The sequence below is a fragment of the Monodelphis domestica genome, chromosome 7 (genome assembly GCF_027887165.1).
Source record: "Monodelphis domestica isolate mMonDom1 chromosome 7, mMonDom1.pri, whole genome shotgun sequence".
NCBI classification, from domain to species: Eukaryota; Metazoa; Chordata; class Mammalia; order Didelphimorphia; family Didelphidae; genus Monodelphis; species Monodelphis domestica.
In genome coordinates this window covers 71,893,943-71,910,165 of record NC_077233.1, presented here as the reverse complement: position 1 = coordinate 71,910,165, position 16,223 = coordinate 71,893,943, and the positions used below count along the sequence as shown (strand labels likewise).

Genomic DNA, 16,223 nt, shown 5'->3' with positions numbered 1-16,223 from the left:
AATCCATTTCATAGTTACAATTTCTATATTAATCAATTTGCATATTAAACCTAAAACGGTATTTTAAATAGTGATTTTTTTAGTTTTCACTTCCATTCTGAGAAACTTTTATTTTTTACCCATATTTTTTGCTCATTTCTTTCTTTGAAACAAATTATATAGAATCAAGTCATGGAGAAAGAGTAAAAAAATGAGCCACTACAGTGATGAAGATGATGGTGAGGAGGAAGAGGATGTTTTTAACCAATGCCACTAAAATGAGATAGTCTTTGGAAAATTTCTTTGCAAACCCAGAGGTATTCTATAATAGTCCATTATTATTATAATTCATATTACTTTATAATTTTAAAATGTTTAACTTTTAACTATCTTTTCATTTTATATTTTGAATTCCAATTTCTCTCCCTTACTTTTCTACCTTCCCTCACCCACTGAGAAAGTATGCAGTATCATATCAATTATACATGTAAAATCATGCAAAACACATTTCCATATTAGCCATAGTTAAAAAACCCTCCACAAATAACATGAGAAAATAGATTTCACTTTACATAGAGAGTTCATCAGTTCTCTTTCTGGAGGTGATTAGCATTTTTTCATCTTAAGTCCTTTGGAATTGCATTGGATCATTGTATTGATCAGAGTAGCCAAGTCTTTCACAGTTGATCATTATTAAATTGCTGTTACTGTACATAGGGTTCACCTGGACTTTTTCACTTCATTTTGCATCAATCCATATATGTCTTACCATGCTTTTTGTTTTGTTACCCTAGGTAATTTCTTTGCACAATAGTGCTTAGTCAATCATATGCCACAACTTGTTCTGCCATTCTCCACTTGTTGAGAACTCTTCTGATTTTTGCCTTCACCAAAAAGCAGATATAAATGTATTTACACATATTCCAGTTTTTCTTTTTCTTTGATCTCTTTAGTTATAGATGTAGTAATGGTATTGTTAGGTACTCACTGTTTTATTAGCCATTTGGGCATAGTTTCAGATTGATTTCCGGAATTGTTGAAACAGTTCCTTACTCCACCAACAATTGATTAGCATATCTATTTTCGCTAATTGTCTCCAATATTTTCTATTTCTCATAGGTGTAAAGTAAGAAAGAGAGATCCAGGGGGTTACAATGAGAAGCCAAGCTGAAGGAGAGATCAGCTGAAGAGCAACAGAGGAGGGGCAGAGAGAGAGAAACTCCATCTGTCTATGGTCTTCCAGCCTGGGAAGTGGAGGAGGAAAAGAGGTTTTCCTGGAAGCTGAGAAAGAGCCCATCTGTATGGGATCTGTTATTCCTTCTGGGACCCAAAAGCACCTCCACTAAGACTCTTTAGGAACAGCTACCGAAATTCTCAAGGGGGTTTTGCATCTGGACTCACACTGGCCAGAGCCATCTAGATCTTTCCCTGAGATTTCTCTCTCCCTGAGTTTTCTCTCTCTCCCTGACCTGTTCTAGACTCCTCAATGAAAACCTAGTTAGCTGAGGAATAGGAATCAACCAGCAGCTGGCCGGAGGAGGGTTCAAGGCACTCAGCCTTGAACCCGGAGAACTTGGGGGGCAAGCCTACTAGAGGGGACCAGTGTTAGGGTTTCCTATTCCCCACTTTCCTTGCTTGACACCCCTACCTCTCACCTTCACTGTGTGAACCCAAATACATTGTTTACTACTTTAGAATTAGGTCTGATTGCTTTCTGATGCTAGGAAAGGGGACAGAAGATTTGGGTAGAGTCACATCTCTCCCACAAAGGGGAAGGTTAGCTCAGGATCCCAGGGATCCAAACTGCCTAACCCAAAGAACAACATCTCTCCTTGATTGTGGGGTGACCCAAAGTTTCTGAAGGGAAGTGACAGTGGGTGTCTTCTATCTCCCAGAACTATTTTCTGAGAAGACATCCCCTCTGTCGGGGGACAAGACTTGGCTACCTCTCTCCCAGAAAAGAGAGGGGAAGAAGAATCTTCTCTCTCCCTTCTCAATCCTTCCCTTTCAGATCCTTCTATTACCTAAGTATGAGGTGGTTCTCCAGAGTTGTTTTAATTTGCCTTTCCCTAATTAATAGTGATTTTAATATGACTACAGAGAGCTTCAATTTCTTCTGAAATTTGACTCTTTGACCCTTTATCAATTGGAGAATGGTTCTTACTTTCATAAATTTGACTACATTCTCTATATATTTGAGAAATGCAGTTTTTATAAGAAACATTTAAAGTTTTTTATATTTCCAAACTAACCTATTGTATCTTTTTGAAAATAGCGCTTGTCAATCTCTTTTAAGTAAGTTTATTTTGCTTTGTCTGAGATCATGATCGCTAACTTCGACATTTTTACTTAAGCTGAAGCACATTTGATTCTTCTTCACCTCTTCATTTTAACTCTTTCTTTCTGTTGCAAGTGTGTCTCTTGTAAAAAACATAGTGTTGGATTCTGGTTTCTAATTCATTCGATTATTTCCATATTATAGGTGAGTTCATCCATTCATATTAATAGTTATGATTAATTACTCTTTATTTCCCTTTGTTTATTTCTTCTCTTTGTTTTTCTCTCTTCTTATCATCCCTTCTCAAAAGTCTGTTTTGCTTCTAGTCACTCCCTCCTTTAATCCTCCTACCCCTTCTCCTTTGTTATCCCTCCCCCTGCTTTATCTTATCCCCTTATTCTTCTACTTCTCTACTGGATAATATAGATTTCTATGCAAAATTGAAAGCGTATATACTGTATATTCTTCTCTCTTTGAACCAGTTCCAATAAAAATCAAAACATTTGCTCCAGCTCCTCCTCTTTCCCCTTCAAGTATAAAAACTCTTTCTTGTGTACCTCTTTTGTGTAATTTTTTAAATCTCCATTGTTCCTTTCCTTTCCCTTTTCTCCCAAAGCCTCCTTCTCCCCCTCTCATTCTTTTATTTATTTTTGAAAATAATTCAAATTTTTTATCTACACACATTCTTGCCTTCTGTCCATGCAAACTCCTTTTAACTGCCCTAATAATGATAAGATTCCAAGGAGGTACATGAATTATCTTCCTATATAAAATACAAACAATTTAACCTTATTAAGTACCTTAGCATTTCTCTTCCATATTTACCTCGTACTGGCTATCTTCAGTCCTGTATTTGACTGTCAAAATTTTTTTTCAACTTGGGTCTTTTACTCTGGAATGCTTAAAAATCTTCTATTTCATTATATATGCATTCCCCCCTGAATAATTATATTCAATTTTGATGGGTAGATTTTTTTTGTTATAATCATATTCGAATCCTCTGCTCCTTTAAACTAAAAACCATTAAATTTTACCTGATCATGGTTTTGGTTCTATGATATTTGAATTGTTTTAATTTGGTTGCTTCTAATATTTTCTTCTTCAACTGTAAGCTTCAGAATTTAAGTATGATACTCTTGGGAATGTTCATGTTGGAATATTTTTTAAGACGTGATCAATGAATTTTTCAATTTCTGGATTTAACATATTAGGAGAATTTTCCTTTATTATTTCTTGAAATATAATGTCTAGGTTTTTATTTTGGTCATGGCTTTCAGACAGTCTAATAATTCTTAAGTTATCTTTCTTCAATCTATTTTCCATGTCAGTTGATTTTCTGATGAGATATTTAACATTTTCTCCTATTTTCCCACTTTTGACATTTTTTATTTCCTTCATAAAATTAACTAATTACTTAGTTTTATTTATATTAAAATATCCAGTTAACTCTCTCTCCCTCCCCTTACCCCATTTGAGAAGTCATAATTTGACAAAAAGATATATATGTATATATATATATATATACATATTACTATATCTTCTTATTTCAATTGGTTAGTTCTTTCTATGGAGGTGAATATATACAAGGCATTCTTCAAACAATATTTCTTTTGCTCTATATGATGTTTTCTCGGTTCTTCTCACTTCACTCAATAATTTCATGTAGGTCTCTTGATGTTTTTCTAAAATGATCTTGTCCATAATTTCTTTCAGCAAAATATTATTCCATCATAATCAGAAGACAAAAAAAGTATCAGAATCTAGATATAGACCAATATCTTTCACCAATTACCAAGAAAAGATAAAAATGTATATATGACCTTAACATAAAGGGAGATATCAAAAGCAGAAAAGAAAAACAGGAAACACATTACCTATCAAATTTAAGGATAGAAGAATTAATTAATAAATGAGATAGAAAAAAACTCAAGTTTTAAAATGACTAATTTTGGGGGCAGCTGGGTGGCTCAGTGGATTGAGAGCCAGGCCTAGAGATGGGAGGTCCTAGGTTCAAATCTGGACTCATACACTTTCTAGCTGTGTGACCCTGCGCAAGTCATTTGACCCCCACTGCCGAGCCCTTACCACTCTTTTGCCTTGGAACCAATACATTATATTGGTTCCAATACAGAAGGTAAGGGTTTTTAAAAAATGAAATAAAATAAAATGGCTAATTTTGAAAACACTAAATTGAAGGGGTTTTTAGTACAAAAAACTAATGTAGCCAAGATTAGAAGGAAAGTATAAGTTTTGGGGAAATTATAATTTTTTTTGGATGGAGGTCTAATACTGAAATAAAGACTGTCAAATATGTAAGAGTATCAACCATCCTCATTTGATAGTCAAAAGATATAAATAGGTTATTTGTGAATGAAGAAATAAAAGTGATGTATAAATATGCAAAAATTATTCTAAATCTTTATTGATTAGAGAAATACAAATCAATGGAACTCTAAGACATCATCTTATACCTATCAGATTGGCTAAAATAATCAAAGAGCAAAATGACAACTGTTGGAGGGAATAAGGAAAATGAACACAGTATACTTTTAGTAGAACTGTAAACTGATGATCTAACCATTTTGGAGAGCATTCTGGAATTACTCTCAGTTATAAAATTGTGTCAACCTTTTTTCCCAGCAATACATTATTAGATTTGTTTCCTAAGGTGATAAGAGATGAAGGAAAATAATCTTTATGATCTAAAATATATATAGCACATATCTTTGTGGTGGTAAAGAACTGAAAGGTGATTTTTTCCCCTTAATGTCTCATGGAGTCATTAGGTTCCAATTGCCTAATTCCAGTTTTTAAGGATTTGTTATCTTCTACATACTTTTATAACTCTTTTTTTGCCCATTTGATCAATTCAATTTTTTAAGCATTTTTTTTTATTTTCAAAGAAAGTCCATCCCTCTTTTTCTATTTGATGTATTTTGCTCTAAAGGAATTCTTTTCTCCAATGAATGGTACCTCTTTTAAAATTAGGTGAATTATATATTTTAAAGTTTTCATTTTCTTTAATTTTTGTGCCTCTTTTATGTTTTTCTTTTTTCATAATTTTCTTGCATCACTGTCATTTCATTTCTTAATTTTCCTTCTTGTTTATTATATCTTTCCCCAATTTTCATAGGACTTTTTGTTGGCCTTGGGTCCAATTAACATTTTTCTGGGAACCTTGTGTACTTGTTTTTATATTATCTTCTTCTGAGTTTATGCCTTGGTCTTTCTAGGCATTATTGTAGATTTTCAAAATTAAGTTCTCTTTTTTTTTACTTTGCTCAATTTCTAGCCTTTTTCTTGACTTTGAATTTTATGATAAAATTATGGTCAGTTCACTTCATTGTGGGGAAGCACTTCCCAAAACTTCAACTTTTTTGTGATGCTATTTTCAAAGCTAATCCTGGAGTTCCGAAAGTTTTTTGTTTTTGTTTTTTTCCAACGTACTATGATATGGTGAAAGATGGGGTCACTGCTGTTCCAGTCTGTACTCTAGTCCCTTGCTTCCCTGTTCTCCCATTGCCATAAGCACTAACACTCCTCTTCGCTCTGAATCTGTGACTAGCTCTCCTGTTCCCCTGCTTTTCCAAGCACTAATGCTCCTCTTGACTATGGAACTGTGAATAAGGTCCTTATTCCCTTTTGCACAACTACAAATCCTCCTCTCTATCCTTGAGTTGTAACCTAGAACAATATCTGGTTGCTAGATTTGCTAATCAGCACCAGCTACTGCCAGTGCCTGCAATGAGTCCCCTCTAGTCTCTTCCAGAAGTACTGACAATCCTCTTCCTGTTTCTGGACCAAGAGTTTCTAAAGCTATTGCTGTTCCTGCTGCTGCTGTTGCTATTGCTGTTACCATATATGTATACTATGAAAAGGCCTCCATCCCAGTGTCCATTCCTTTCCAGTGGACTTCCTAAAATCTCTGTCATGAAAAATAACTCACTCAGAACACAAGTTGGTTTAACCTTTCTAAAATTTCTAAAATTTGATTTGAGATGCAATTTTGAAGGCATTTGGAGGCTACCATTGAGAGACACTCTCTTCTCAGTTGCTACTTCTTATCTTCCATCTTGAGTCTGCCCTATCCACATTTATTTCCCACTCTTTTTTTTCCCCTGAACATCTTTGATTCAAGCAAACTAGAATTCTAGTTCTTTCCTGAGTTTGGCCTGCCCATGTCAGTTTTCTCTGTATTTTATCAAATTGTATCCTCTTTCTCTCTTCTTCTCTAAATCTAAGAATAAGAATCAACTTCCTGTCCATCAAAACTCATTAAAATTCCAGTCTTCCCTGAAAATTTATCTTAGGTGATTAACTACTCTGCTAGTCTCTCTTTATCCAAGGAGTTAGAGTGCTGATGAGATGGATTTCTCAGGATGTGACAGAAATCATTAGTATATTTTGATTCAAGGATCATTAAGAATTGTGACTATGACTTAAAAGCTAGTCTCCTTGCCTTTTCCTGAAGGAGTATGAGAACAGAAATCTCAGAAAAGTTGAATACAACTTTAATTGAAGATTTTTAGGTTCTTAATTTTATGTGTATATGGTTTTGTGCATGTGTGTGTGTGTGTGTGTGTGAGAGAGAGAGAGACAGAGAGAGAGAGAGAGAGAGAGAAAGAGAGAGAGAGAGAGAGAGAGAGAGAGAGAGAGAGAGAGAGAGAGAGAGAGAGAGAGAGAGAGAGAGAGAGAGAATGAGAGGGAGATGAAGAGAAAGTCATTCTAAGGGGTAAAGGGCAAAGAATGATTCCACTCATATGAGTCCAAGGGATAAAGAAAGCAGTGAATGCTCCTTTTCAGTCAGAATAAATCCATATGACCACCACTATAGGAAATTTTTAAATTTGTTTTTTCCTGAACTTCTCAGCTATAGAGCTTCCCTTCCTTGAAATCTTGACTTTCTACTTAACCACTCTTAAGTATGCACTATTTCATTTTCCCTTCTTTTCATCTGAAATACTTAGTACATAGTGAATTGGGTCTTAATAAACATTTGTTAAATTCAATTGAATTTGAATTGATATCTATTTTCATTTTTAAAATAAGCATGTCTTCGATTAATATAGACATTCTCCCCATTGAAATGGATACATGTTATATATCCATTAGAGAGAGCAAGAGACAGAAAAAGCAAGATTGAGAATTTCTCTAACTGGAGAAAAAAACCATCATTAAGGCTCTTAACTTATAAGAGATTTTTTCTTAGGCAGTTCATTGATGGTTTGTTGAATTTCTTTTTCTGAGATGAGATCATTTAAGTATTCTATTTCCTCTTTTGTTAATATGAGCAATTTATATTTTTGTAAATATTCATCTATTTTGTTTACATTGTCAGATTTATTGGCATATGCTTGGGCAAAATAGGTTCTAATGTGTACTTCAGTTTTCTCTTCATTGTTGGTGAGTTTACTATTTTCATTTTTGATACTGATGATTTGATTTTATTATTTCTTTTTTAAAATCAAATCATGTTTATTTTATTTTTATATTTTTCTTTCATAAAATCAATTCCTAGTCTTACTTATTAGTTCAATGTTTCTCTTACTTTCAATTTCATTTTTTCTTTAATTTTTAGAATTTTGAAATTGGTCTTTAATTGGTGATTTTAAATTTGTTTTTTTCTAGGTTTTTTTTTAATTTGCATACCCAGTTCACTGGTCTGCTTTTTCTCTATTTTATTGTTTTAAACATTTGGAGATGTAAATTTTCCTCTAAGTACTGATTAGGTTGTATCCTATAAAATTTGATATTTGTTTTCTCATTGTCATTCTCCTTAATGAAATTATTGGTTGCTTCTATAATTTCTTCTTTGACCTATCCCTTTTTTAGCATTGTATTATATAGTTTCTAATTAATTTTATTTGCCTTTCTATAGATCTTTATTGATTATAAATTTTATTTAGTTGTGATCTGAAAAGAATGCATTCATTATTTCTGTTTTTCTGCATTTTGTTGTGAAGGTTTTATGTCCTCCTAAATCAGTGGTTCTCAACCTTTCTAATGCCATGACCCTTCAATATAGTTCCTCATGTTGTGGTGACCCCAAACCAAAAAATTATTTTGGTGGCTACTTCAAAACTGTAAATTTGCTACAGTTATGATTTGTAAGTAAATACCTGATATGCATTATGTATTCTCATTGCTATAAATCAAACATAATTTAAACAGTGATTAATCACAAAAACAATATTTAATTATATGTTGAGAAATATTAATCTAGCAGGAGGCAGCCTGAGCATTGGGATGGGAGGTAAGTCCTGCCTGGGGATGGGGTCCGCAGACACTGCCTTCTTCTTCCTGTCATCTCCCTCCAGCTTGAGCTGAGGCTTCACTTTGCTGGGGTTACTTGGCTCTGTTATCCACTCCAGGAGTTATCCGCTCCAGGACTCGTTCTTAACCCCTCCTGAGCCATTGCCCAGGTGCTCTCTCTGGGTCTCTGTTTGAGTCTGGTTTCCAGGCAACAGGGTAAATCCATCACCCCTCACAGGGGGAGGGCTGCTGATAGGTAACTAATATTAGTACAATGTGCGAGCAGCAGGGTCCCCATTCTTTCTGAGATCTTGCTGTAAAGTAGCATGATTTCTCACCTGCTAAAGACATTGGCTTTAGGCGATCCCTGTGTTTTGGTCATTTGACCCCCAGGGTCGCGATCCACAGTTTGAGAACCTCTGTCCTAAATAGTCAGTTTTTGTGTAGGTGTCAAATACTGCTAAAAAGAAGTTATATTACTTTTTTACCCATTCAATTTTTTCTGGAGTTCAAATAGTCCTAACTTTGCTAAAATTCCATTTGCTTTCTTTACTTGTTTCTTGTTTATTTTTTTGTTTGATTTATCTAGACATAAAAGTAGGAATTTGAGGCCCCCTGAAGTAGTAGAGTTTTGCCATATACTTTGCATTTCCTCTTGTAGCTTATTTAATTTCCTCTTTAAAAATTTGTAGGCTATTCCATTTGGTGCATATATGTTTAGTATTGATATTACTTTATTATCTATAGTACCTTTGAAAGCAAAATATAATTTCCTTCCTTACATCTTTTAATTGGACCCATTTTCGCTTTCATTTTATTTGAAATCATGATTTCTACTTCTGCTTTTTTTTAAATTTCAGATGATATGCAATAAATTCTGCTTCATTCCCTTACCTTTACTCTGTATGTATTCCCCTGCCTCAAATGTGTTTCTTGTAAACAACATATTGAAGAATTCTCAGGACTATAATTCTTGGTCACCACAGTTAGGTAGAATAGTAACTGCTCTGTGACCTTAATGGGATTAAAGTGTGTTGTCCCCATCCTATCTCACAATGCTTACATGTATATCAATACCATGTTCCTGTATTTCCAAAGTTTCCTTATGCTTGTAGGAAGATTTAGATAGCCTAATGTAGCTGAGCCTGTTCTCCAAATTTTCTAGACTTACTCTTTTGGGCTTTACCTTCACTGCTAACACTATCTTTCTTTAGTTTCCAGGATGACTCTGAAGATTTGGTCAAAGAACAGTTGGAAAATACCCTTCAGGACTTTTTGTGGAGTAAATTCTGAAATTTTTTTTATTAAATATCTTCATATTTATTCCTTGTGCTACCTGTTTTATCCTATAATCTGTTAAATGATAGTGTCTAGCACTGGATTCCTGATTGCCTCCTTATTTTTATTCTCATATCTCAGGTTTCTCATTCTTCAATAAATGCCCTTTTTTGCTTTTTTCTTAAATCTTGTAATTCATCTGATTAAGATGCCTCTTGTCCTAGGCATGATATTGGCACCATTTACTCAACATCCAAAATATTGCCAGAGGGTTAAATGAAACTCTGTTTCTAAAATGGAAGCCATCTCATAAGATTTAGAGGCCTTCTTGAGATTGTGGAGCTATAGGATATGGGTCCATGATGGGGAAACTATGACAGAGGTCCTAGACTGGTGAGTATGCTTTCTTTTCCTGTAAGATTTATCTTGTTAATACCTTTCAATTATTGTCTTCTTAGCATTTCTTAGCTTGCTTCATTAAAGACTCTTGTTTACATGATGAAGTGGAATAAGAATTCACACTAAGTTACCTCTCACTTCACCATCTTTCTTGGATACCTCCTCAAATTCAAGTATGTAAAATCAACTATGATTCAGATCCAGCCATATTGTATATTATATATATGTATATATATATGTATATATACATATATATGCTGTTTCTAAGCCAGTCTCATAATTTAAATACAAATGTAGATTTACATATGCTAACTTAAATCTTTCAACCATCTGAAATACATACTGAACTTCTTTCTACTTCAAGTCCTAAAAGGAAAATGAAATGAAAATGAAAAAGTAGTCATTAACCATCAAATACCAAGTCATTCAAGATATACCATAAGGACATCTTTTGTCCAAATATTTGAACCTTTACAAATCAGCCATCTTTTCCTAGGGGGCCTAATAGAATTGGATAAACCTTATGGAGATCTCTATCCTACTTAATGAATTCCCTTTTGTGGCTGTGAAATTTCCAATATATAATATATTTTAGTGTTAAAAAGGAAAGAAAAGCAAAAAGAATCCTAAACAACTCCCTAGTGCCATGTTATACTAGCCAGATGAAATTGCTATGTATAATAATGCATCACGAAACTGACATTGCTATAGTATTAATGGGGAATAAAAAGCAAAAGATTTCTGTAAAGGGCCTTGAAGATATGTTAGAGGAGTTGTAGTTGTTTCTTCTATATTGAAACCTGTCTGCAATCCCTCTTTGCATTAACCTTCTTTCTATTTTTCATTTATAAGAAAGGTTACGTCTAGGGTCATGCTAAAATGAAGCCATTATTTCTCATCTACTTTACGCTTTGATTTATACATCATTACTTTTATGTCCCTATAAGCTGACATGACATGGCATATAGAGTGTCTCATTTGGAGTCAGGAAGAACTAGGTTCAAATACTGACTTGGACACTCAGTAACCATATGATCTCTAACCTCTATATGTTTTAGGGAACCACATATAATTTATATACTAAGGCTTAGATTGATTGTGTTTTGTGCAAGTAAAAGAAATTCACATACAAGAAGTTCCTTATTCTGAAACTTTTGCCTTAACTTTATGTTTTTTGTTTATTGTCTGGTTTGCTTTTTATTTATTTATTTTTCTCATTTCCTTCCCAGATCATATATAATTGAAGAGTGATATTAAGAGTAATCTTTACAGTCTTGTAGTAAGCCAGAATTTAAGAGCTGAGGACTTCCTGTATTCCCCAGGCAAATATGATTGACATCAGGAAAAAATTTCTGTAAATGCCTCCTTCTCAGAGAATATGAATATAAGAGATATAGGTTATTCTATAAAGTTTTAAGTATTTTTCTTTTTTTCTTTTCTTTTCTTTTTTAAACCCTCACATTCCACCTTAGGATCAATACTCCATATTGGTTCCAAGGAAGAAGAGTGGTAAGGGCTTGGCAATGGGGGTTAAATGACTTGCCCAGGGTCACACAGGTAGGAAGAGTCTGAGGTCAAATTCAAATCTAGTACCTCCTGTCTCTAGGCCTGGCTCTTAATCCACTGAGCCACCCAGCAAGGCCCTTTAAGTTTTTTTCACTGTGATTTATGTTTTAATTTCTTCTTTCTTTAGTGAGAGGAAGGGAAGGAAGGGGTGAAATAGCTGGGAACTGTAATGAAACAAACAAATAAAAAAATAAATTTATAAACAAAATTTAAAAATATATAATTACCTGTCTTTCCTGTGTCAGGTACAATGTTATACACTGAAGCCTTTCTGATTCCTTTTGGGTAGAATGTAAAATAGACAGGCAGGAAACCCAAACTTTTATAAATTTCCGTAGGGGTGTTCAAGATGGTAGTATAAAAAGCCAATAAGTCTGAAAAAAAAAAGAGTATGAGCTTACTCTTTTTTTTTTTAAACCCTTTCCTTCCATTTTGGAGTTAATACTGTTTATTGGCTCCAAGGCAGAAGAGTGATAAGGGGTTGGCAATGGGGGTCAAGTGACTTGTCCAGGGTCACACAGCTGGGAAGTGTCTGAGGCCAGATTTGAACCTAAGACCTCCCGTTTCTAGGCCTGGCTCTCAATCCACTGAGCCACCCAGCTGCCCCCTGAGTTTACTCTTTAGAAGCCAGGATCCCTCAGAACTAAACTCCTACTGTAAACAAATACAGATCTAAAAGATCCCTTGATAGGAGGGGCCAGAACCAAAGTTAATTATTCTTCTCTGTGTATATATCTCATCAATAGGAAGAAAGCTTGTTTCAAACATCTCAAACCCACGATAGGGCTTTGCACACTTTATGTGCTTAATAAAATGTTTGTTGAATTGAATTAAAGTCAGTTAAATTGAAATCAACAACAAAGGAATAGTATTTTCGAATGGTTTTAGGGAAGATTTTCCTAAATCATAGTTTGAGTGGTCACAAAAGTACATTTCTTCATCAGTGAATGCCTATGATTAGAAAAAAGTAGCCCTGGGCCATATCCATAGGCCATAGGATAAACTATTCTTGTACTCAGATGAATTTAGTATAACTTTCCCTGTCTCTATCTATGTATATATGTGTACTTGCACATATATGCAAATATATGCATGCATATATGTACACATATTCTTAATAAATATATATGCATATATGTGTTTATGTGCTGTATTATTACCACCAATAATAATCACTGGCACTTACAAAAATTATAAAGTTTTCCAATAATTTTCAATGGATTATTATTTCATTTGAACTTTAAATAGTCCTCTGAGGTAGGTCCCACATATGTTATTATCCCCTTTTTCCAGAGGAGGAAAATAAGGATCATCACTGATGATTTGACTTTTGACTTCCCTATATTCATAGTGCTGGTAAATGTCATAGGTAGGATTTGAACTCAGGTGGTTGTAAACATAAATCTAGCCCTCTGTTGACCATGCGTTCCATGAGGTTATGCCTATTGTTAGATTTTAGTTGACAGAATCTATAGTAGATAGCAGCCTTCTCCCTGTTAGATTTCAATGACCAGAAGGAGAATTTTTCCTTATGATAGAATGTCTTACAGTTCAATCCCTCCATGTCCAACTAATTAATATTGACATTCCTAGTCAGAGAACATGGTGGGAGCTACACTCTGAATTCCACTAATAGAATAGATAAGTCAAAAGAGTAAATTAAAATTGGCCTAAAGTTATTCTCTAGATGACAGAAATGACCACATTTGACCACAGGTTAACATGCCCCTATATCCAGAATTTCCATCATATCCAATGATTATCTTCATCAACTACATTTAGGGTGAGGAATAGGATGTTTGAAAACTACCAGACTGGTAAATTTCATCCAATCCAAGTGTATAAGGTTATAAAATTTTACTTATTACTTTGCTGGCGAATAAAGCGGGGCAGGTAGTATTGTGTGTGATTGGAAGAGAGGGTCCACAGTGTAGACCACATACTGATTGATTTTTCTTAACATCCATTCACACTTATTCTCTGTGAATTTTCTCAGCCAGAACAAAGACCCAAGAGATCTGGACTCTTATCCTTACATCCTGCATTAAATCCAAAGTATCATCATCATGAGCTTGTGGACAGTATGGTAAGAGCCTCTTACTTGCCTCATTGAGATTAATAAACTTCTTGGTTCATATTATTTTGAGTGATTTTGATCTTCCTGGTAACTTTCAAACTCATAATCTCCTCATATCACACATCCTTGAAATCCAAAATATGGAAAATGGAAAAGAAATCCATGATTCCTCTCATTCCAGATCTTCCAATCTATGTAGGGGAACACATGGACTAATCAAGAAACAATGAAAAAATAAGGGGGGATCCTAATGAGAATTATAATTAGAGTTTGGCAGTTTCAAAGTTCAGTATAAAGACTAGCAGCAGGTGACAGGACCCGAGATTTTGAGATGAGAGAGGGGCTTTCAGGTTGACCTGAAATTCTTAGTGTTTCCTGTTTTTCAGTTCAGTTCCTGGACAAATGAAGCAATGTGTACTTGAGATGATTTGTGAATCCCTGGTAGCTATTTTAAAAGCAAATACAGCTGATACAACCTGGAGATCTTGTCAGCCTGAGGATCCTGACTGTGTTTTTAAATCAGAGAAGTCCTTGGAATTGATGTTAAGGGATTCCTTAGCCTAGATATAAAGAAACATTTTTACTAAAAGATGGTCTTTTAACATGACTGAATTATAGACTTTTGCATAAAGACTATTTAGTAAGTTGTTTTTTTTTTTAAACAGAGAACAAATTTGACCTGTCATAATATTTTCAGCTACATACAGCTTCTTGTTTTTATTTTAAATAATTCCTGATCAGTTCTTAGAAACATATCCCAGGTTAGATTAGGCAAATCTATGAGTGATAAATTTTAGTGATCCTCTAAAAAGAATTAGTTATTACTACTAACCATGAAATGAAACACAGCTGGAGAGATATTTAAGAAAAAACATTTAAAGGTTGCATTTACCATTTGGATTCCTTACTGTTTGACAGGAGAAATTCTATAACTATGCTAATCAGGTCACTGGCATTTTGAAAGGCTCCAACCACTGGTCTGAGAGTAGAAATCTCTTAATATATGTTTATTTCTTCCAATTAATCCTTTTCTCCAATATTTATAAGTCATCTGGATTCCAGATGGGTTGGAAAAGAACCTGTTGTGTAAATCCTTTTGATAACATTCCAAAATTTCTATTTTCCTCTCCAGTTTAAAACATAAAATAGGCTTCAATAAGCCTGGGTGAGTCAAGATATAGTCAGATCCCGATTAATGGGAAAAATGAATTCTTTGAAGAGGTTACATTATTTGAATTCTTGCTTCATGTCTCCACTGGACCACAACCAATTTCCATATTTTAAATAATTATAACTTTTAACTGTGTGATTTAGATACCTGAAACTACTTCAGGGAATTCATTATCCTCCCGAAACAAAAGTGGGCTGTAAGCTATTGAGGATGTATTGCATGCAGCAGATAATAAATGCTAAAGGAGATACTGAAGAATTAGAAAGCATGTTCTATGCCCTGAAGTTGAAGGTGAGAAGAAATGCACAAAAAGGTGACCATAATTGAATTGCAATGGGTTCGCAAATAACACGGGTACACCATAACTTGAGCATTGCTATCATGTGGGAGTGGGGAACATCTGGGCTTTCATGGAATCCATCCATCGGGTGTGGATAGCCACTACAACAAAGCAGATTCAAATCCCTCTACTAGTTATTTGATCATTCCACGTCTTTGTGAATTACTATGCCATCTGCACTTCAGAAAAATAAATGATAGAAATGGGCTGACACTGCTATTGGTGACTATTAGTTTTTCTAAAAGGACATTTATTTGTGGGAATATTCCATACATATCATTTCATTTGAACCTTATAACTATGAGGCAAATATTATAATGGAGGAAATATTCCTATTTTATATGAATTACGAGAACACTGACACTCAGGGAGGGAGGAAGAAAGAAAGCAAGCATTTATAATTACCTGCTATATGCCAGATGCTGTCCTAAGCTAAATATGTAATTTGATAATCACACCAACTATTGACGGTGGGTACTATTATTATCCATATTTTGCAGTTGATGAAACTGAGATAGACAGAAGCTAATTGACTTGCCACAAGGGACTTATCTAGTGGATGTCTGAGGTTGGTATGAACTTTGGTCTTCCTGGCTCTCTACTCTGCTACTTAGTGCCTTTTCCATAGTTACACATGTAGTTAATTGTTGGTGATTGGACTTAAACCAAAGCCCTAATGTCTCCTATTCACACTCCAGCTACCAATGCTAGGGGAGAAAATCATCACTCTATGGCCAGCCTTTAAAACTTTCCAATATTAGCTCAGTTCTTGTGAAAAAAAATTATATAATTTATGTACAACACTAGATTTCCAAAGCACTTTCACATTACGTTTGTATTTTTCTTCTGTTCACCAAGTTTTGTTGTCACTTTTTATATGTAA

The 16,223-nt window shown here is 34.3% G+C and overlaps 1 long non-coding RNA gene across 1 annotated transcript; it reads left to right on the top strand.

The window, feature by feature from the left end:
* Window positions 1–11,657: 11,657 nt before the first annotated feature.
* LOC130455365 (uncharacterized) lies at window positions 11,658–16,019 on the top strand. Its single transcript, XR_008913281.1, has 2 exons — window positions 11,658–13,838; window positions 15,841–16,019. It is a non-coding gene; the product is annotated as an uncharacterized LOC130455365 (long non-coding RNA).
* The last annotated feature ends 204 nt before the right edge of the window (window positions 16,020–16,223 follow it).